The 23214-nt window shown below is 40.9% G+C and overlaps 1 long non-coding RNA gene and 1 other non-coding gene across 2 annotated transcripts in view; both read left to right on the top strand.

The window, feature by feature from the left end:
* LOC144998291 (uncharacterized) overlaps nt 1-23214 on the top strand; it is a 49298-nt gene that overhangs the window by 3954 nt on the left and 22130 nt on the right. The window lies entirely within an intron of this gene.
* On the top strand, nt 7713-7819 carry LOC144999102 (small nucleolar RNA R71). The gene has a single exon (XR_013660626.1). It is a non-coding gene; the product is annotated as a small nucleolar RNA R71 (small nucleolar RNA).

Below are 23214 nucleotides of genomic sequence, written 5' to 3'. Positions count from 1 at the left end.
ATGGGGGTGGTACGCCGTGCTAAAATGTAGCTGAGTGCCCAACTCCTCGTGGAATTTCTTCAAGAATCTGGATGTGAACCAAACATCACGATCAGAGACTACCGACACAGGATCCCCATGTCTGGACACTACCTCACGTACGTACATATCTGCCAACTTCTCTGCATATATACTTTCAGATATCGGAATGAAATGGGCACTCTTCGTCAGTCTGTCTACAATCACCCATATGGCATCTACACCACTTGTCGTCATTGGCAGCTTTGCAACGAAGTCCATTGTGACCTCCTCCCACTTCCACATGGGAATGGATAGAGGCTGGAACTTACCATGAGGCTGCTGATGCTCAGCCTTGACCTTCGTGCAGGTCAAGCACCGCTTTACAAATCAAGAAATTTACCGCTTCATGCATGGCCACCAATAATTCAGCCTCAAGTCTCTATACATTTTTGTAGCTTGTGGATGTATAGAGAACATTGACTTATGCGCTTCCTCTAATATCTTCTGTCTCACGCCCCCAGTCATAGGTACCCACACCCGGCTACACTGCATCAAGAGACCACGACTATCCTTAACAAATAGAGGATATTCTCCTCGGATCCTCTCTCCAATTCTCTTTCTTCACTCCCTCAACCTGAGCCTCTTTGATCATCTCCAACAATGGATAGATCACCGTCATCCTCAAACACACACTCCTGATCGTAGAAACTACCGTCTTACGCCTCAAGGCATCAGCCACTACGTTGGCCTTCCCTGGGTGGTATAGAATCTTGCAATCATAGTCTTTTAGCACGTCCAACCACCTTCTTTGTCACATGTTGAGGTTCTGTTGGTCCATCAAATACTTCAGACTCTTGTGGTCGGTGTAAATGGTACACCGTACTCCATACAAGTAATGCCTCCAAATCTTGAGGGCAAACACCACTACCCCCAGTTCCAAATCGTGAGTAGGGTAATTTGCCTAATGCGACTTCAACTATCGCGAGGCATAGGCTATCATGTGTCCTTTTTGCATCAGTACCGCTCCTAACCCTGAAATCGATGCGTCATAGTACACCACTAGATCATCTAATTCATCTAGTAGAAAAAGGATCGGAGCCTCGCACAATCTCCGCCTCAAGGTTTCGAAGGCGAACAACTGATTCTTACCCCCACCGAAACGTCACATTCTTCTTGGTCAGACGGGTCAATGACACCGCAATCTTGGAGAAGTCCTGGATAAACCTCCGATAATAACCCGCTAAACCCAAGAAGCTATGAATTTCTGATGCATTCTTCGGTACTTCCCACCGCATCACTGTCTTAACCTTGGCTGGATCAACCAAAATACCCTCCCGGTTGATGATATGCCCTAAGAATTGTACCTCTCGCAGCCAGAAATCACACTTGGAGAACCTGGCATATAACTTCTCCGCCCTTAGGGTCTCCAACACCTCCCTTAAGTGTTGTTCCCTAGTCTTAGAATAGACCAGGATATCATCAATGAAACGATCACTGACCGATCCAGCATCGGTCTACATACCTTGTTCATAAGATCTATGAATGTTGTTGGGGCATTGGTGAGCCCAAACGGCATAAATACAACTCATAATGCCCATACCGAGTCCTGAAGGCCATCTCCTCATCCTGAATCCTCATCTGATGGTATCCCGACCGAAGATCAATCTTGGAAAACCAAGACGCACCCTGAAGCTGATCGAATAAATCATTGATCCTTGGCAATGGATAACAGTTCTTCACCATTAGCTTGTTTAGTTCTCTATAATCAATACACATTCAGTGGGATCCATCTTTTTTCTTCACGAAAAGGATTGGTGCTCCCCACAGGGAACTACTCGAACGAATGAACCCTCGGTCTAACAGCTCCTGAAGCTGCGTAGAGAGTTCCTGCATTTGCAGTGGTGCCAACCAGTATGGTGCCTTTACTATCGGTGTGGCACCCGGCACCAAGTCAATTCGAAACTCCACCTGCCTCTCTGGAGCCACTCCTGGCAACTCTTCGGAAAATATATCGTGAAAATCCCGAACCACCGATACACTGCATACATCCTTCATGATCTCTACCCTTGTATCCGAGATATAATCCAGAAATCCCGAACAACCCCGCTGCAGGAATCTCCTAGCCCTTGCAGCCGAACATAGGGTCGGCCCCTACGATGCTCTATCACCATGTACTACCAATTCTCCACCACTTGGGGTTCAAACCCTCACCAACTGCTGCTCACAGTCAATCATGGCCCTGTTGGCCCCCAACCAATCCATCCCGACAATCACTTTCAGCCCTCACAATGGTAGTGGGACTAGATCGACACGGAATCTCTCACCAAGCACATTTAGGATACAGTCCCGATACACCCTCGTAACGCTAACGGTGCGTTCATCCGCAATCTCCACCTCGAGCGGGGAATCCAAAGTTCCCGGCGCTTCCCGGAACTTTTTGCTAAGTGCAAGAGATACGAACGATACGAACGATCGGGTTGCACTCGAATCTAACAAGACATGAGCAGTCATACCATTGACTAAAAAGGTCCCTAACAAGCATATAATACGCATAAGCGAAACATATACATATAGCGGGGAAGAATAATTATGTACCAGCTACTACATTTGGCGCTGCGGGTGCCTCTTTTGTAGTCTGATGGAATGCACGGCTCTTCACTGTTGGAGCTTCCGCCTTAGCAGGGCGACTATCGGTAATCCTCATTGTGGCAGGCGCAGGTGCCGCCATATCTCCTCCTCCCCCCCCCTGCAACTTCGTACAGTTGACCCGCTTGTGGCCAATCTGGTTGCAGTGAAAATATATTAAGCCCTTTACGGGGCAGTCCCAGCTCATATGGCCCTGTTGGCCACATGCATAACATCCCGATCCTGCGATACGACAAGCACCATTGTGTACCCGGCTACACTTGACACATCGGCCCCGACCTTGCTGGCCCTTGCCGGAAGCGTCTAACGTCTTAGGCTTCTTAGCTTGCCCTACTGTTGCCTGAGTCTGCTCAGGCTTCCGCTTCGTGCAGGATTCCAGCTCCATTTCCTATTCCCAGGTCTTCTCCACCATTTCATTCAGGGTCTTACACCCCTTAAACCTTACAAACTCCCGGATATCGTCCCTCAACATGGAATGATATCGGGTCCGCCTCATTTCCTCACCAGTAGCATATTGTGGAATCAACAAGGCTTGTTCCTAAAACTTGGTGGTGATCTCCGCCACAATCTTGGTGGTCTGCTACAAATCATGAAACTATCGTACTAAATGTTGCACCTCAATGGGTGGTGCAAACTCCAGATCAAATCGCCGAAAAAACTCGGCCCACGTCATCTCAGCCACCCCGACTGGTCCCACCTATCTAGTAACTTCGCCCTACCAATCCTGGACTCCAGGCAAGAACTCGTGCGTTGGTCGTTTTCGATATCCGCCACCTAACATCGGCTGACTATGGGGTCCCTGACCCCGAAAAAATCTGGCGACCTACATGCCTTGAACTTCCGGAACGAGGGAGTTCGGGCCCCTAAATGTCCCACAACAATCTCAGTCCTGAATGATCTGAGTCTCTTTTCCATGATCTCCATTATGCCCTTCTTGACCATCCCAAAAATGAATAGGGTAGCATCAAGGATTCCCCTGGTAACCTCGACTGCAATAAGCTCATGCAGCCTTTCATCTATATCATCTGTAGTATCACCCAATCCATTCCCGGATCCAGCCTAATCCCGATCCTCTCGTCCCGATACATGTCACCACCATGCTGAACTGGAATATCACAAATCATATCTATCAGGATTTCCATAAAACAGATCTCTTCACACGGGTCCTCCTTGAAGTCGTCAGATCTAACATTGGCTGGGGTACATGTCCTGTGCTTTCAGTAGTACGGGCCCAATACTAGCTTCCACACCTACCTGTACCTTTCCCTAAGACTAGACCTGATAACTCTAATTCGTCCCCAAATAAACCATGTACTACCAACCACCGCATAACCAAATCCTAGGCTGTTCTAATATTTTCTCTACCCACATCAAATAGACCAATCATAACAGGTTGCCTTTATGCATGCAAATTATACACAGAAGAGGATCAAATAAACTTATGAATAAAAGATTCTTCCCTAGGACCACAACCATACGAGGAACAGGAAATAAGGCCAAATTAATCATTCTGAGGCTATATACTCCTAACAGTATACAATTTTAAAAGCATACACATAGCAAGCTCCATATAATCAACAAGGCTCAAATATCAGAATAACATGGCTAGCACATTAGGGAATTACTTACTCAGCTCGGTTGATCACGTGCATCACACTCTCATCTTTTCCTTTCTTTCAAAAGCTTTTTATGTTATTTTTGAAAACAATTTTACCATTTCCTTAGTTTGAGTTCTGACACACCAGAGGGTATGCCCGAATCCCTCAAACCAAGGCTCTGATACCAACTTGTAACGATCCAAATTTTACAAAGAAAATTTTCATTTTTAACTAATCAACCATTTTTCATAAAACATAAAGATTCCAATATTAGTTTTCAAAAACCATCAACATTACAACTTTATTATTTTCAAAACATCATAGTGTCCCCCAAACCAGATCGGAAAAGAGAGATAGAGTGCACGCTGCATCATCATGCCTTGTGATGTGTTAAAACTCACTTAGTTTTAAACCTACTTTTAGTTGTAAAATAAACACACAAAGGCAGTGGACCTATCAATTGTGGTATAGTCAAATAAGTAGGGTATCGAACACAGGGAACGGCAAATTAAAACTAAAAACTAATTCTATCCAAATTAATTAATAAGTAGAGGTGTTTCTCTAGTTTTACAAGACTAGAAACTTACTAACTATTATTCAATCTAAAAACTAGAAAAACAAAGAATTAACTAATTCTACCTTCCACACCTACCTGTACCTTTTGCGATGGAACTTGAAAAAAATTTGAAGAACAATGAAGAGGAAGATGAATGCTTGAGAGAAAGAGTTGGAAAGGAGGTGCACGACGAGTGAGTTGTGAAAACTGATTTCCTTAAGGTTAAAACCCTAATTACCGGTTGTAAAAAATTGTTTTTATTATTTTTCTTCTGTAAATAAGACCGACTCGTCGAGTCAGTCTCGGACTCGGCGAGTCTGGTCGCGAATTTATCCTTCTTCTGAAATCTACAGGGACTCGTCGAGTCATGGTCAGACTCGACGAGTCTCTTGCCGATAAGTATAAAATTTTGCCATTTATTTAGGAAAGAAAATGTTTGTTACCCCACACGTAGTCCATACGCACTCTCAAGCAAGCATGTCTGATGAATTGGAAGATTAAAATTCTAAAAACGAAAAAAATTCAAACAAAACTAAAAAGGTAAAAGAAAGCAAACTCTAAATAACGGGTTGCCTCCCGCCAAGCGCTTCTTTTTTAAGGAGTCGTTAGCTGGACTCCTTCCCATCTACATCTCGTCATCTTCCAGCATCGAAAATACACACCTAATCTTTTGTGGTTTGTACTTTGTCTTGTAAGCGTAAACCTTCTTTTTATAAGCCTGTTTTAATTCCTCTCTCTTCTTTTTTATGACATCATCCTCAGCTGCTTGGGCTTCTTTTCTCTTCTTTTTCTTCTTCACCCCATTCTTTTTCTCCTTCTCTTTCACCTCCTTTTCATCAAACTTAATTACTTCATATTCTGTGAAAGTCCATGCTCTAGGTTTGGTAATAAATGGTTGATCAGCCTCCACTCTCCTATCCATTGCCTTCTCTTCTTTTTCTGTGTTTAACCCATCTACAAGCGGAATTGCATCAAGACATGCTATATGGACGTGTTGGACTTTCGTATCCGTTTCTCCTTCTGCTGTTTGTTCTTCTAAAGAATTATGAAAAATATCCATGCCCAAAATATGGAGAGAATTAGCAACAAGCAGATCTAAGTCGTCCAAGCCGTTGGTAATTTCGAGTGGACTCGTCGAGTCCAGTAAGGTGACTCGGCGAGTCGGATCGTATTTCACCATGTCTTCTGTGTTTTCCTAGTCGGCTCCTTCCAGTAGCTTTTCTATCTCTTCCAAGTTTTTGTTAACATCTCCATCCTCTCCAGAAGGTAGCAAAAACTTGTTTGGATCTCTTTCTTGCAAAAGTTCAAGTTCTTTTTGTAGTATCACATCATCTAAATCGATAAATGAGATCTCTTCTTTCCCTTTCTCTTCTTGCTTGGCTTCTGGTATAGCTCTAAATACCGCTGACTCGTCTCCTACCCTTAATGTTAGTGTAGACTCACATACATCAATTAAAGCACATGCGGTGTTTAAAAATGGCCTCCCCAAAATAATTGGAACTTCGGGGTCTTCCTCCATATCTAGCACCACAAAGTCTACTGGAAAGATGAACTTGTCAACTTTAATGAGAAGATCCTCGCAAACTCCTCTTAGATGAATTGTCGTCTTGTTAGCCAAATGGATCTTCATGTTTACCAGTCTTGGCTCCGGTAAGTTCAGCTTCTTGAAGAAAGAGAGAGGCATCAGGTTGATACTTGCACCTGAATCAGTCAACGCTTGAGTGACAAATGCATTTCCAAATTGGCATGGAATTATGATACTTCCCGGATCTCCCCTCTTTTCGGGTTACTCACTCAACATTATCTCCGCGACTTCAACCAAGTCTTTCCTAGCATCAAAGAGACCTTTTAGTAAGTTAAAGTACTTGGGTGTTGTAAGCATCGTTTCTACAAATGGCACATTGACTTGGAGGGCTTTAACATGCTTCATCAAGGCTTTATAAGCTTCAACTTTTTCCACAGGCATGACTTTGATTGGGAATGGCAGAGGGGGATTATATGGCTTTAAGGGGATGATAGTTTTGTCTTGTACGCATGGACTCATCGAGTCCATTTGAGGGACTCGGCGAGTCGGGTTGGGTTTAGCTGGATCCGACTCTTCTGTCTTCTCTGTCTTGCTATTGGAGACCCTCTGTGCTTGTGTGAAAATTTTTTCACAGCTGGAAGTCACCATACTCACATTTTCCATTCTTGGATTATTCTCGGTGTTACTTGGAAGTTGACCCGGTCTTCTTTCATTCACTTGATGTGCAAGCTATCCCAGCTGTTTCTCAATGTTGAGAATGGATGCCTGCTGATTCCTTAACATATTTCTAGTCTCGTGCATTGCTAAATCGTGATCATTGTGTCTCTTTTTGGATGCGGCTATGAATCTAGTGAGCATTTCTTCTAAATTGGCTTTCTTTTCCAGTATCGGTTCTTCCTTTTGATAGAATCCCCTCTCCTTCTGCTTGTATTTCTCCTCCTTAGCCTTTTTATATTCTTCGTATGGGAGCCATTCCTTCTTCGGTTTCCTCCAATCCTCGTCGTATCTATCGCGACTAGAGTAAAACACTTGAGCCTTCTTATTTCCATTTTCATCCAAATCATAATCCTTGGTGAGGTGGGGCCCTCTACAATTCTCGCATCCAACTCGAATAGCATGGATTGTTTGATCCATTTTTGTCATCCTTCTATCTAGACTATCGAGCTTAGCTATTACCGCCGCCATGCTATCATTCACCGAGTTCACTGCTCCCCGACTTACTTCATTTCTCGGATTGTGGTATTCTCTAGAGTGCTTAGAGAATTCCTCAATTAACTCCTTGATTACCGGAGGCGGCTTTCTGGTGAGCGGGCCTTGTGAATCGAGCAATTGCCTTATGGTGACATTGACTCCATCATAGAAAATGGAGACCTCTTGTTGGCTATTAAAGTCATGGTGTGGGCATTTTCTAAGCAAACCTTTGTACCTTTCCCAAGCTTCATAAAGAGATTCACCGGGTTGTTGCTCGAAGTTGGCGATGGCTTTCTTCAACTTAGCTATCTTGGAAGGCGGACAAAAGTGGTCTATGAATTCCTCTTTCATCTTGGCCCATGTGGTGACCGATCCGGGAGGAAGTGACTTGAGCCAATCCTTCGCAGCACCTTTAAACGTGACTGGGAGCATGCGAAGTAGTTGGGTTTCGCGAGGCACATTTGGTACATTGAAGTAGTCAGCCACATCATTTACTTCATCCAAGTGCTTGTAGGCGTCTTCGTGGTCTTTCCCATAAAAAGGAATCTCCTTGAGTTGAGCAAGAATATGACCCTTTCGCTCGAAAGTAGCGGTTGCGGGAATTGCGGGCTGCACAAGTCCCGGGCCGGTGTCATCACGCATCCTTTTCTTCCATTCCCCTATGGGGACTTCATCGATATTAGCCATAGCGGTAGCTAAATCGTCTTCAAACTCGGATTCGTGCTCGTATGTGGGTTCTTCCTCTTCCTCGGTCTCGTACTCGGTGTCTTTTTGAATTGGATCTTCGATTATCAAAGAGGCACTGGATGCTCCTGATTTGTTGCTCCTCTTCTTGCTGAAAACAGACTTGAGGTTTTTGAGTGGTGAGTTCTTTGAAGAAGCGGATTCTCCAACGGTTTTGCCTTTGCTCCTTCTTAGTGCGGATTCCGGATCTTCAAGAGGAGGGACCAGAGGTGTATCATATCCTCGGTTCATGAAACAACTGTAACCAAAACAAAAAAAACGCGTAAAAAAAAAATGGCTAACAACGACGTACTCGCCGAGTTTGCACGAGTGCACTCGGCGAATCCAAGGTAAAATCAGAAAAAAAAATTATTATTATTATTTTTTTTATTATTTTTTATTTTATTATTTATTTTATTTTTTATTATTTTTTATTTTTTTTAAAATTATACTACCTACTAAATTACAGTGTAATTAACTTTGTGTAAGATAAATCCCGCACAAATGATCGATTGAATTAGAATTTGATGTTAATTTTAGAACCGTTCCCCGACAACGGCGCCAAAAACTTGATGTGTTAAAACTCACTTAGTTTTAAACCTACTTTTAGTTGTAAAATAAACACACAAAGACAGTGGACCTATCAATTGTGGTATAGTCAAATAAGTTGGGTATCGAATACAGGGAACGGCAAATTAAAACTAAAAACTAATTCTATCTAAATTAATTAATAAGTAGAGGGTTTTCTCTAGTTTTACAAGACTAGAAACTTACTAACTATTACTCAATCTAAAAACTAGAAAAAGAAGGAATTAACTAGATTCAATAACATGAAGGAACTTCTGTTTAGTTCAACTCAATTAATCCTATGGTTGATTTCAAGGTAATAGTGCAATGGATTAACTCTTTTGTTGGTTACCGATTCAAGTGACTAGGTTCGCATTCACTACACTAATCCTTAGTAAATAAACTAACTTAAACAGTGATCAGTTGTCTAATTCAATTTAGTTCACTAGATTAATTATTCGGATTACTTTAGACTTACAATAGTTAACCAATTTGGCTTTTAATTAACTTCTTGTTGATGGTCATCACACAAGCTTGCACATGAATTTACTTAATTTTCTTATTAATTCTAGTTTCATGTTCATTAATTGTAGACATATAACAAAGTAGTCACATGGTACATGAGGTTGGTAATCAAACGATGTTCATGCTATTTAATTACCTTCCTATTAACAGAAAATTAGTTATCATTCACACACAAGGTTCTTTAGCAAGCTAAAATAACAAAAATCACCAACATTGAATTAATCCTACCAATAATCAAACCATAGTCTCAATTTTGTATCCCCAAACAGAAGTTAAGAGTTTTAGCTCATGATTGAAGTAAATAACAGCATAAAAACGAATTCTAATTGTCTAACCATAATGGAAAACAAAAGATTAAGTAGAATGATGAAATTTGCCTCAAATCTCCTTCGGGATTGAATTGTAGCTTCTATCTTCGTCTTCTAGGGTTTCTATGGCCTCTGAATCGCAGCTGATTTTTCCAGAATTGTCCCAGAAGTTTTTTTCATCGATCTGAGAAGTCATTTTATATTCACGCATCGACGCGTCGAGTCAGGTGCCGACTTGTCGAGTCCATCTCACAATCCCCGTATGCGATAAGTATCTGGGTTCCCGAGTCGTTATCTTCTCGAATCTTCACTTAGACTCGCCGAGTAGTCGACCCTACTCGCCGAGTAGGTGTTATTTTTGGTGTTTTCCTTCTTTATTCAACTCCCGAGCTCCTAACCGCTTCTCCTGCTTCCTTTTGCTTCTGAGCTTCATTTTTGGACTGAAAATACAATTCAAACACTTTTAAGCACCTTTTGTCCATGAAATGCACTAATTTAGCTAATAAACGAATAAAAAATCTATACTTAATACAAACTAACTATGCACATATCACCTTGCCTTTACCCTTGGACTCCGATATCCCTGAAACAAATCCACAAACGGTAAGCTCAAAGTTTAGTGAGTCCCCCAGAGCATACCCCACACAAACAGCATATCATATTAGCTATAAAGCTACCTCTACCACATATCACATGTCAATTAGCCATGAATCTATCTCTATCATTAGCCACAAAGGCTATCTCTACCACCAGCCATAAAGGTTGTCTCTACTATTAGCCATAAGGCCGTCTCTACCATTAGCCATACGGCTATCTCTACCACATATCATGCATACATACATATCACACCTCTATGTAACAAGTAAACCAACTATCACAAAATGGGTCGGCCTTGGTGCCTTTGACCCAATGGTATGGTGAGAAAACCCACCTCACAAAGCTGATTCAACAACTGAATTCAGGTATGTCCTATGCTGCTCTTCACAAACTGTTTATAAACAATGAGTAAATAACTTAGTAGAATTCCGAAAATACCCCCATGTTCAACCCTGGTCAAGGTTAAAGTCTATAGTCAAGGTCAATAGTCCGTATTGACCTTCACTTGTCGAGTACAATCATTCACACGTATGGTTCCATTCTTAACTCATCGACTCGCCGAGTCACCCAAGGGACTCATCGAGTTCTTTGATATTTACGGCCGTAAACCACCAACTATACACCCCTGATCATGAACCCTCTCGACTCGGTGAGTCACCAAAGGGACTTGACGAGTTCTCACGTAATCGGTTCTTTCTAGTGGGATTTAAGGTTTCAAACTTCAGATCCATACTCTCCTAGTGAAGATATCACATAAAGTTGCAAACTTTACGTGCATGCATAGCCTCCGTGGCCATAACACCAAAACTAACATTCAAACAAGGTTCTTATGCATGGAGAAGGAATGAGCTCAATACAAGATGCAAATTTATGATATTTGGGGCCTAAGAAGGTCCAGATCTGGAACCATATCCTTGTGATAGGTCCAGATCTAAGCTTGCTTCCATTTCCTCAATGTTGGTCACAACTCTCAAGTAGAATTTATGCTTAAGGTATCAGATTCATACCTCAAATCAATGCCCAAGGCGAACTAGATGCTAGATCTTGCGTTTTCCCCTTGATACTTCTTCTTCAAGCTTGGAATCCTCCCCAAAATCGCAAGGATAAGCTCCCAATTGATCTTACTTTAGTCACAAAAGGGTGTGCAGCCGTAAATGTTCTTCTATGGTCCTAAGGAAGGCTAATGGGGAAGATAATGATGTTTATAAAGGGGGAAAACCAGAAATTTAGGGTTTTCTTTAAACAGCTCGGACTCGCCGAGTTGGTCCCGTTCCGCGTTTCCTGATCTCACGACCCTACTCGACGAGTTGACCTCTCAACTCGCCAAGTCTATGCATAAATCCTTTCCAATTCAAACCAAGTGTTACACTTATATGTTATAAGAAAACAAGATTATTTGAAACATAAATATTTACATATCTTATGTTGTTAAAATAATACAACTAATAAAAATAACATATACATTCTGACTACAAACGTACTATGACTGTATAGATGGTTATCAACTTGGTAGTTTCAATGTACGTCATACATACACTGAAATATATAGATTTATATATTTATACAAGTTATAGAGCTTGTATCTTAGGTTCACACATGTGCTTGTGTATACTACCCTAAGTTTTATCAACTGTTTAAACAACTATCGTACACTTTTACGTTTATGCGTATCAAATATACTTGTTATTCATCCGTTTATTCAAACATAAGTGATGAAGAAGGCATTTGCTAGATGAAGCTTCCATCAAGCTAGCAAGGCACTTGGCTCAACATAGTCCATAAGCTTCCTTACGTGGAAAAAGGAATATCTATCGAGGAAGGTCGTTCATGGGACGATGATTCTGTCATGTCCTCTCTTAAAGAAGAAATTGGCGTTCTAAAACAACAAAATATTGAGCAGGATATTTTGATTGGAAAGCATGATGTAAGGATAGCTGATCTTCAGGAAGACAATGCATTGAAGTCAAAACAAATCTCTGAGCTACAGACTAATCTTGGATGTTTGGCTACTTTCTATTTTGGCTTGAAGAACAAACTGTGTGAAGCTTTTGGTGATAAATTCCAGTCCTTGTTTTAACAGCCTTATGGTATTGAAGACCCTCCCACTACTCCCATCCAGCCTTCCGAACGTGAATTTCCTGTTGACCAGCCAACCCCAAGAACAACAAGCGTTGTTAATCGATTTGAGAAAGAGCCTGTGAATGCCAATCCTCAGATCAAAATTAAACATGGCCAAAGAACAGTCACAACTAAGAAGAAAGAAGGTTTTCTCTTCATGAAGAGCTCAAATGAGAATCGTAAAGCAAATGAACCTCAACTCGCTGTGACAGATCTTAAAACGAGAAAATTTGGTGATCAATATGGTGATCGTACAGGGATTAAAATGTGGGCTTATGATCATGAACTTAAGCTATGGGTGGTTAAAAGAAATTATGGAAATCTAGAATACTATAAAAGCATTCATGACTTCAACTCTTGGACAAAGGTTGATCTCTCTGAACTCTCAAGGCCTCCATTCCACAATTCTTCACAAGATCCTAGTGCTTTCAACTTCAAACAATCTTTAGACAGACAGGTCAGGGATAATTTCCCCACGATGAAGACAGCAGAAGCTCTGATTAGAAAAGACAAAGATATTCTTGATCCTGAAACTAACCAACGAATGAAAATAATGTTGTGGCCAGCTGCTAATCAATTGAAGGAGATTGCAATCCCAGAACATTTTCATGATGAATATCTTGATAATATGGAATTTTGGGCCTTTGATGATGAAATAGCAACTGCAGCCATAAAATTCAAAAACGGAGAAGGAGTTCTCCGACTCGTTAGCGCTAAGGATCTTCTGAGATTCAGAGAGAGAGACATTCACACATTGGCCCGTCATCAAATCGTATGTAAGAGGGAAGTCATGGAGGTTGCTGCAAAAGAATTCACAGGAATGGTTGCCACGATTATCAATAAAAGACTTTGGATGGGATCTATGGGAAAATCTGACCTAAGGCTGCTCGAGAAACCAAAAGATTGAATACCAAGTCCATGTTAGCCTCAAACCAAGGGGGAGATTGATAGGTCATAATATAGTGGTTTGGGCTAGGCATCCATCTTGTATAGGTCTTGGTAGGGTCTTGGGGTTTGTTAAAGTGGTTGTAACCTTTGTGTGGTTGTCTACTAGTGTACTGCTGTGGGTGATATAAATAGTAGGTATCTATATCAGTCTTAGGTTGATGTAAGTGTGTGTTTTCAAGGTGTATTTTACGTTTATGTGATATAAATGTATGCATGCTTGGATTAATTCTTCTTCTACTCCTTCTACACTCTGATTTATTGAAATACAATTTGATCACTGATTTGGATCGTAGAATTCGGGACCTTACATAATGTTTATCATATATTGGTGGAGCGTATGTGGGTAACCGGCACATCGATTAGGTAATAAAAAAATTAAGGGTAATTTGCATGGTTATTCACACCTTGTTTGTGATCCTCGGCATCCTAGTCAAAAACTTGAGCGGGTACAATCGAGATTTAAACATGCCATTGAAAAGTTCAATAAATCTCAAAAGATCTAATAGTTTCAATTCACTTAAGACCTAAAATTCTTTTCCGTTTTTCGTGGTGGAAATTTATAAATCGTCATTTACCTACCTTCAAATATTTTATAGCTTGGATTATGACATCTCTCTTCCAAGTCATAAAATATTGTGTTGGGTCATAGCCTTAATATTTCATATTGGGTGTTATATTAAGGATTTAAATCAACTAACTTGAATTTCTCCCATTGTAGATGTCTGGTTCAGACAACTATGATCTTCCTAAATCTAAAGCTTTCCTATTGAAGATGATGTCCCGTGATTGGATCATGGAAATCATACTTCTCTTCCTCTACCTCCTCCAATAATTCTCTTTAACCTACAAGTTTAAAAACTTGAATAGTTCAAGGTCATTCAAACCCTATTGGTAAGTCTATGTGCACTCATATCTTAGAGATGAAGTCACATATTGACAAGCTGGGAGAGTTGGGTGTTAGTCTCAAGGAAGTTGGCTGTTGACTGGGCTCTTCAGTCACTTCCTAAGTCACATAGTGTGTTCTTTAAGGATTACTATGTAATAGACTATGTCATGGCCCTTAATGATCTTACCTATTTGCTTGTTGCCGCTGAATCAACAATGATTTGAAGCACCGGTAAAACAAATTTTATTGGAAGATCTACTTTCCAAACATACTTGGACATTGACAATGGTAACATTGGAAGTCCAGAAAAGCTTTCTCTTCCCAATAGAAAGGGATCGGCCATGGTCAAGTCATTTTACCTATGGTAAAGAGAAATGCTAAGTCTGAGATAGTCTCGTGTACCATTCCCAAAGAGTCCATATGCCAAGAGAAGGGGCATTGGTTGCGAAACTGCTTTATTTACCTGAAAGATCATAAGGATGGTAAAGTCAAAAAGTTTGACTCTACTTCGGGTAAAGTCCACTATCTAACTATATTAAGTTTCTATTTGGAGATTCATAATACATGATGTGGCTAGGTCGCATTTTGATGTTTCGTAGAATCAAAGAAAAGAAAGGAAGCTTAAAAGAAGAGTAAGTTGATTCTGATCGCGAAGATGGATTTCGATCACATGGTTCGATGATCAGAATCTTAAGCTACTCTTAAGAGTTATGATAGATTCCTTAGGTTTTAGATAAAAACATAGGTTCATTTGTAGATGCATTGTAAAGAAAAGTTTTTCCGTAAAGTTTTATAAAATAAAGGAAAGTTTAGATTTTACATTATTTTATGGTTCCTTACAATGGCATTTGTGAAAAATTGTTGTTTATATGATTTCAATGATCGCAATATTGGAAAATGGAATAGGTTCTTTCATTTGTGGTAGTGTCGTGATTTACCAAATAAGGAACGATTCTCATCACCCAAGTTTTAGTTGGATAGAAACTTGGAATCATGCAACTTGTATTTTGTGATGAATGAGAATGTTCATCTTTGGAAAATTAAGACTAATTCCTTGTTCACATGTTTGTGTGAGTCTAGTGAAGGGCTATAAGATCAGGTACACTTGGTTGTGCACTGATCAAGTCCACCACAAAGATCGATAAGGCTATTCGTCATGATTTATTAAAGTTTAGTAAATATGGTTATGCTTAAAAGTTTAAGTATAATTTTGAAACATTGGAAAAGTTTCAATGTATGGCAGGACGAATGAGAAGAATCAAATTCGGGCAGAAAGATAAAAGTTTCTCCAGTCTGGAAAGATGGGAGAGTACTTGAGTATCTTGTTTTATGATTATCTTAGTGATTATGAAACCAAATCACAATTGATTCTCTAAGGACATCTTAGTGCATTTGTTTGAATAAGAAGAGGAATTGTGAATTGTTGAATTGGTTAAATCAAAAATAAATCATACTTCGGTCCAAAATTGAGTCTTAGAGTGATACTCCAAGTTTGTAACTTGAGTGACATAATCTTAAGAAGGTTTATAACACTTGCCAAATGTAGAGTAAAATATTTTCTTACTCTTGTACATTTGAAATAGGTAAGTTGTCATGTTTTGGATAAAACAAAGACCAACTAAGACCAATTGTGTGAAGTGTTTATCTTGATAAGTATCCGCACAAACTCTTGATTATTTGATTTGTCAAGGAATGGTTCTTGAAAAAATAATCTTATATGTCAAGAGGTCAGTGGGAGTCTTAAATATTTTGAAAAAGTTTCAAGAACTAATCAAGAATAAAACCTATTGTTTATCACTAGCACACGACTTGAGGTTTGTAACCTATCGTGTTGATATATTCTTGTTTCTATGCCCATTCCAGTTTAAGTTGACTATGCATGTGAGTTCTATGGGTTCTCAGTTGTTTGCCTAACTACTTGGAAGCAATGGTAGGCCCTTGTGCTACTAGGTGGCAAGAAGTTAAGATTAAACAAGTTCAGTCCATATGGTATAGGTTTGTCACTAACCTTGTCTTGTGACTATGGTTATGATAAGTTCACATGGATAGGACACATGCACCATAAAATCTAAGTGTTATAAGGCTTCTCTTCAATTCATGAAAATGATGGTGAGGAAACGCTTTCACTAAGTAGATTTTAAGTAGATAGAAATTGTGATATTTGCATTCTCAAAGTCGTTAATGGAGCATGTGTGGTTAACCGGCACACTAACATGGACTTGTGAGAAATGGAAAAGGTCTAAACAATTGAGACTATGATTACAACATCCCTTTTCAAAGTTCTACAAATTATTTAGACACACATGTGAGCTATCTAAGGAAAGGTGTATGATTTTGATAAAGTTTTATCAAAGCATCTCGTATCTGAAATCTGAACTTTGGTAAGAAAGTCAATAAAGTATTGATTTCTAGAAGTCCAGCTGATTTTTGGATACATGTCAAAGCTAGTGGGAGCATAAGGTTGTGATAATAATTATCATGGTAGTGGGAGCATGATTATTATGTTAGGTGTTGCAAGTTAGCAATGTTAATTATAGAAAACAAAATTTTCAATTGGGAAAGGTTGTTTTTCCATATTTAAGGGACAGGGAATTCTACTTCATTTCAATTCTAAAAGCTTGGATTGAGATTTTAATCATTTTTAGTCAAGGATATATATATATATATATATATATATATATATATATATATATATATATATATATATGAATTTTATGTTGGAATAGCTCAACATAAGGAAATTCAATATATATATATATATATATATATATATATATATATATATATATATATATATATATATATTGCGTTCTCAAAATTCGATTATGATTACGACATCTCTCTTTATAGTTAAATTATGAAAACATGGAAAATAAAAAAAATATTATAGAAAAAGACTGGTCAAGGATCATGTCTTTATGTGGGACATCATGAATCGTGTCCCATATGCTTCGGGTATAGGATCGATTACATGTGCTATAATATTTATCCTTTCTAAATTTTCCAAATGCCTAGGGCATTAAGAGGGGAAAGGGTCTAGAATTGGATATGACTAAATGATTAAGCAATTGTCGAGGACAATCTGAGGCTTACCAAAGATTGGTTGCTCATGGACAATTGGAAGTATAGTGTTAATTTTGAAAGGACCATATTGGTTGCTCCTGTAGCCGCAACTGAAGGCTGTAATAGCCTTTAAATAGATCCCAAACCCGAGAAATTAGGGTTTCACTCAATAGCGTGGACTCGCCGAGTCCACGAGTCGACTCGTCGAGTCCGATCACCAATTCGGATAAGAACCCACGGTTCTACTCGGCGAGTCTGAGCATCAACTCGCTGAGTTCCTCCCCAAGCTCAAAATAAATGAATAAAATAATATATCTGGAAATCCGGATGTTAAAATTCTCTCCCATTAGAATCAGACTTCGTCCGCGAAGTCTCACTCCGCAAACAACTCTGGATGCTGCTCACGCATCTCTCGCTCTGGCTCCCAAGTCAGTTCGGACCCTCTCCGATGTTGCGACTGGACCTACACCAGGGGCACTTCCTTGTTCCTCAGTACCTTGATCTTCCGATCCATAATTGCAACCGGTATCTCAACGTAGTTCAGGCTCGCATACACCTGGATATCCTCTAATGGTACCACCGCCGACTCATCGGCCACACACTTCCTCAACTGCAATACGTGAAAGGTGTCATGAATCTGACCTAACTCGGCAGGTAGCTCCAACCAGTATGCTACCCTGCCTACTCTTGTGATCACCCTGAATGGACCAATATATTGGGGCCCTAACTTGCCCCTCTTCCTGAATCGGATCACTCCTTTCCAAGGAGATACCTTCAGGAGAACCAAGTCACCAACAAGAAACTCGAGCTCCGTGCAACGCCTATCCACGTAGCTCTTCTGACGACTCTGAGCTGTCAACAATCTCTTCCTGACCTGTTGAATCTGCTCAGTCGTCTGAAGCACTATCCCTGTGTTGCCCATCACACGCTGCTCGACCTCTCCCCAAAAAATAGGGGTCCGACACCTCCTCCTATATAATAACTAGAAGGGAGTCATACCAATGCTCGAATGATGGTTTTTGTTATATGAAAACTCAGCCAAAGGCAGATACGTGTCCCAACTTCCCCCAAAGTCCAACATACATGCCCGAAGCATATCCTCGACCATCTGAATCGTCTGCTCACTCTGACCGTCCGTCTGTGGGTGGTATGCGGTACTAAAATGCAGCCTCGTACCCAACTCCTCATTGAATTTCTACCGAAATCTGGAAGTGAAACGCATGTCTCGATCTGAAACAATCGAGACCGGAACTCCATGGCGCGATACCACCTCCCTTATGTACAACTCTGCCAACTTCTTAATAGAAGAGCTCTCACTTATAACAAGGAAGTGAGTGCTCTTCGTCGACCGATCAACGATCACCCAAATTGCATCGACGCGTCTCGCAGTCCTTGGCAATTTGGTGAAAAAATCCATGGAAATCTGTTCCCACTTCCACTCGGGAATCTCTAATGGCTGCAACTTGCCATGCGGATGCTGATGGTCAGCCTTGACTCTTCGACAGGTTAAGCATCTCTCTACAAACCATGCGACATCCCTCTTCATACAGGGCCACCAATATACTCTCTTCTGGTCCAAGTACATCTTAGTGGCCCCGGGATGGATCGAGAACCGCGACCTATACACCTCTTCCATCAGAATGGTGCGTGCCCCACCCTCAAACAACACCCAAATCCGACCCTGAAATGTCAAAAGTCCTCGGCTGTCGGCAACAAACTCGGTCACCTACCCGACTACCCGCTCTCTCTTGCGGTTCTCTGGTCTCCCGGCCTCAACCTGGGCCTCCTGAATGGTGTCCAATACTGGACTCATCACTGACAATCTCATGCAAATGTCTCGTATCGTGTCACTCTCCGCCCTACGACTCAGGGCATTGGCTAAAACATTAGCCTTGCCTGGGTGGTACAGGATCTTGCAGTCGTAATCCTTTACCACATCCAGCCATCTTCTCTGGCGCATATTCAGGTTGGGCTGGTCCATCAAGTACTTCAAACTCTTGTGGTCCATGTATATAGTACACCGGACCCCATATAAATAGTGATGCCAGATCTTGAGGGCGAACACTTGTGACATCCCCAAAATCACGGCCAGAAAAGACCGGTTTTGTTTATACTTTATTTCAAAATCAGAGTAATCTTTTAATAAAAGGGTTGCGGAATTTGTCCCAAAACAATAATATGATAAAGATTTATCAAAAGCATTTCCATAGAAATGTATTTCATTAAAAGACTCGGGATGTCATGTTCGTACAGATCAAAAGTATAAACAGTACAATATAAGCCTTACTACATTATTTCATATCTACAGGCCTATATCCGTAATCCCTCGTCCAAAACATCACACCTATGCTCATGCGCCACTACCTATAATACATAAAACTGAGTGGGTCAGGCTTGGGAGCCTGGTGAGCACATAGGGTTTTCAACCCACAATAAATAAGTTTATTAATTTCATCAATCAACAATAACCCGATTACCCGTTCCCGTTATCCTCACTTTACGTCCCTAAACACCTATCATAAGGGACCTAGCCTAAGGATCATCATCGGGACGGACACTACTGCTAAGGGGATTCCTCAGCAATAAATGTCCTAATAGGCAACCATGTGGGGGATGGAGTACACCGGTGAACACATCGTTCACAACACCTACAGGTTGCGAGTCTGCTAGTGTTCTACTGGACTGTCTAGAAGAGTCCGTGGTCGTCATCTATACTCCGCTAGATGACTGGATCAACAACAACAACATCGAGGCCTCTCATCATTTTATCACATAACACGTAATTTATATAAAATACTTCATATCTATGTGTAAGTTGAAAGGGACCATGCACTCACCTGATTAGGTGGTGACTCAGCACTCGGACAGCGCTTCGATACTCTCAAAATGATATTCCTTCGATAAAACCTAGTATTGATACCACTAGGGTTTAGTCTAATGATAACCACGACAAATTAATTATCTGACTATTATTATTATTATATAAGCGTTAATAACACTCAATATAACTCATAATAATAGCCCAAATAATCATTTTAAGGACCTAATAACATTCCTATATTAAAACATAAGCTAAACTAAAGATAAGATAGGTACAGCTCACTTACAGTGGGTTTTTCTCGAAAAACGGGCTTCGCTGGAGAGTGTTCCCGAGCCGAAAGGCTCTTTTCTTGGGACTCCGGGAGCCTCGGGGCTTCCTTTGGGTGCTAGGGGGTTTACCTAGGCTTTTAGGGGGGTTAGGGAGGTTAGAGAGAGTGTTTAGAGAGAGAAAGAAGAGGGGTGAGGGGTGAGGAAATGAGGGAACCCGGCACCTCTATTTATAGGGGAGGATTCTGATGGACTCGTTGAGTCTGAGTCACGACTCGTCAAGTTGGTCCATGTGGTGGCCTTCTGGTGGTGCCACGTGTCCAATTCTGGTGGTGCCACGTCACCGCCTATCGCGTATCAGCCTTCAAACTTAGAAAAATCATAACTTTCGCATACGAGCTCCGTTTTCGAAGTTCTTTATATCCACGCGTAGGTAAAATCAAGATCTACAACTTTCGTTTAGACTCCGTCATCTAACTCTCGACCGATCTCAAATTTAACAGTAGGAGGCGTTTAGACTGTTAAATGACCGCGAAGAGTTCATAACTCCTTCATACGGACTCCGTTTTCGTCTGTCTTTTTACCGTTGAGTTCCTATTAATGAGATATTCAACTCTCATTTAGGTCACGTAAGCCAAAAACAGTTCAAACTAAAATTCGAGTTTCAGGCCATGCACTGCTAAGCCGAATCTTAGAAAAATCATAACTTCTTCATACGAAGTCAGATTTGGGCGTTCTTCTTATCGATGTTCTTAGTTTAACATATTCTACGACTTTTGTTTAGATTTCTAAGGCTAAAAAGTCTTCTATCGTAAATTCACTATTTACGTCTCCCGGTGTCGTGCCGGTTTTGCCTTAAAACTTCGGCGGGCCATAACTTCTTCGTTATAGCTCGGATTTCGGCATTCTTTATATGTACGGAAACCTTGAGACATATTCTACAACTTTATGTAGAGATATCGGGATTATCTCACACTTTAATTTTGACGTTCATTTTTATTCTTTATTAATTATACATTTATAATAAACACATAAACACACATAATTCACATAATACTCAAATATTTCATATTTATTACTTCAAAAAGAGTTACAATAGTTGACCTAGACTATTACATTGACAACAATGCTTAGCCCTGAAACCCGGGCGTTACAATTCTCACCCCCTTAGGATGATTCTGTCCCGGAATCATGCATCAGCAAACAGATGTGGATAGCGACTCATCATGTCATCCTCTGTTTCCCAAGTGAGATTCGGCCCATTCGAATGTTTCCGTCGGACTAGCACTAATTTCGACCATCTTGCGTCGTAACTTTTTAGTCTTACGGTCAACAATTACCTCGGGCTCTTCGATCAGCCTTTTATTCTCATCCATCCTTAACTCTGAGATTGGAATTATGTCGGGAACATCTCTCATGAATTTCCTCAAATAACACACATGGAAGGTGTTATGAATACCATTGAGTTCTTCGGGCAATTCCAGCTTGTAAGCTTGGTTCCCAATCTTCTGAAGAACTTTGAACGGTCCAATAAACCTTGGACTCAACTTTCCTCGTTTCCCAAATCGTATAAGTCCCTTCCACGGTGAGACTTTAAGCAAAACGGAATCCCCAACTTTGAATGTTATCGGTCGTCTTTTCTTGTCAGCATATCTCTTCTGACGATCCTGAGCTGCTAACATTCTTTCCCTAATCACCTTCAATTTCTCAACAGTCTCATGGACCATATCGGGGCCCATAAACTGCTTCTCTCCGGCTTCAAGCCAACAAGATGGCGTACGCCACTTCTGTCCATACAAGGCTTGATAAGGTGCCATCTTGATGCTCGAGTGAAAACTATTGTTGTAGGAAAATTCTACTAGAGGTAAGTGCTCGTCCCAATTCCCTTGGAAATCGAGGGTACATGCTCTCAGCATATCTTCCAACGTCTGAATCATTCTTTCACTCTGACCATCAGTTTGCGGATGGTAAGCAGTACTCAAACACAACTTTGTACCCAACTCCTCTTGTAGACTCCTCCAAAACCTTGACGTGAAATGACTATCACGATCTGACACAATCGTAAGAGGGACACCGTGAAGTCTTACAATTTCCTTCACGTTAGCATTTGTGAGCTTATCCATAGACCACTTCTCGTTGGCAGCTATGAAGTGTGCACTCTTGGTGAAACGATCCACGACTACCCAAATCATGTCGTGTCCGTTCTTCGTTCTGGGCATTTTAGTCACAAAATCCATGGTGATGTCTTCCCATTTACCCATGGGTACAGGTAAAGGTTCTAAACTCCCATACGGTTTCTGATGTTGTGCCTTAACCCTCGCGCATGTTACGCACTCGGCCACATACTTCGCAACATCGAGCTTCATCGTCGGCCACCAGTAGTAGGGTTTTAGGTCCCTATACATTTTAGTGCTACCGGAATGAATCGAGTACATGGTCTTGTGTGCTTCTTCCATTAGAAGATATCTTATTCCTCCCGTCTTAGGTACCCAGATTCGATCTTGGAATACCTTCAGTCCTCGACTGTTTGTACCGAACACTAACGTTTTTCCCAAACGTTCTTCCTTTCGGTCATTCCTTTCTAAGGCTTCTTCTTGAGCTTTCCTGATACTTTCCACAATCGTCGAGACGACTTCAATTCTTAACGCTCTTGGCCTTTTTCTTTCAAGATTGACTTTCCGACTGAGAGCATCAGCAACAATATTTGCTTTACCTGGGTGGTAAAGTATCTCACAGTCGTAGTCCTTGAGAAGCTCTAGCCAGCGTCGTTGCCTCATGTTCAACTCCTTCTGATTAAAGAGATACTTGAGACTCTTATGATCAGTGAAGAGCTTGCACTTCGTGCCGTAGAGGTAATGCCTCCATATCTTTAAGGC

The sequence above is a fragment of the Lactuca saligna genome, chromosome 5 (genome assembly GCF_052625555.1).
Source record: "Lactuca saligna cultivar CGN05327 chromosome 5, ASM5262555v1, whole genome shotgun sequence".
Classification (NCBI taxonomy): domain Eukaryota; kingdom Viridiplantae; phylum Streptophyta; class Magnoliopsida; order Asterales; family Asteraceae; genus Lactuca; species Lactuca saligna.
This window is presented reverse-complemented; position numbering and strand designations above follow the sequence as displayed.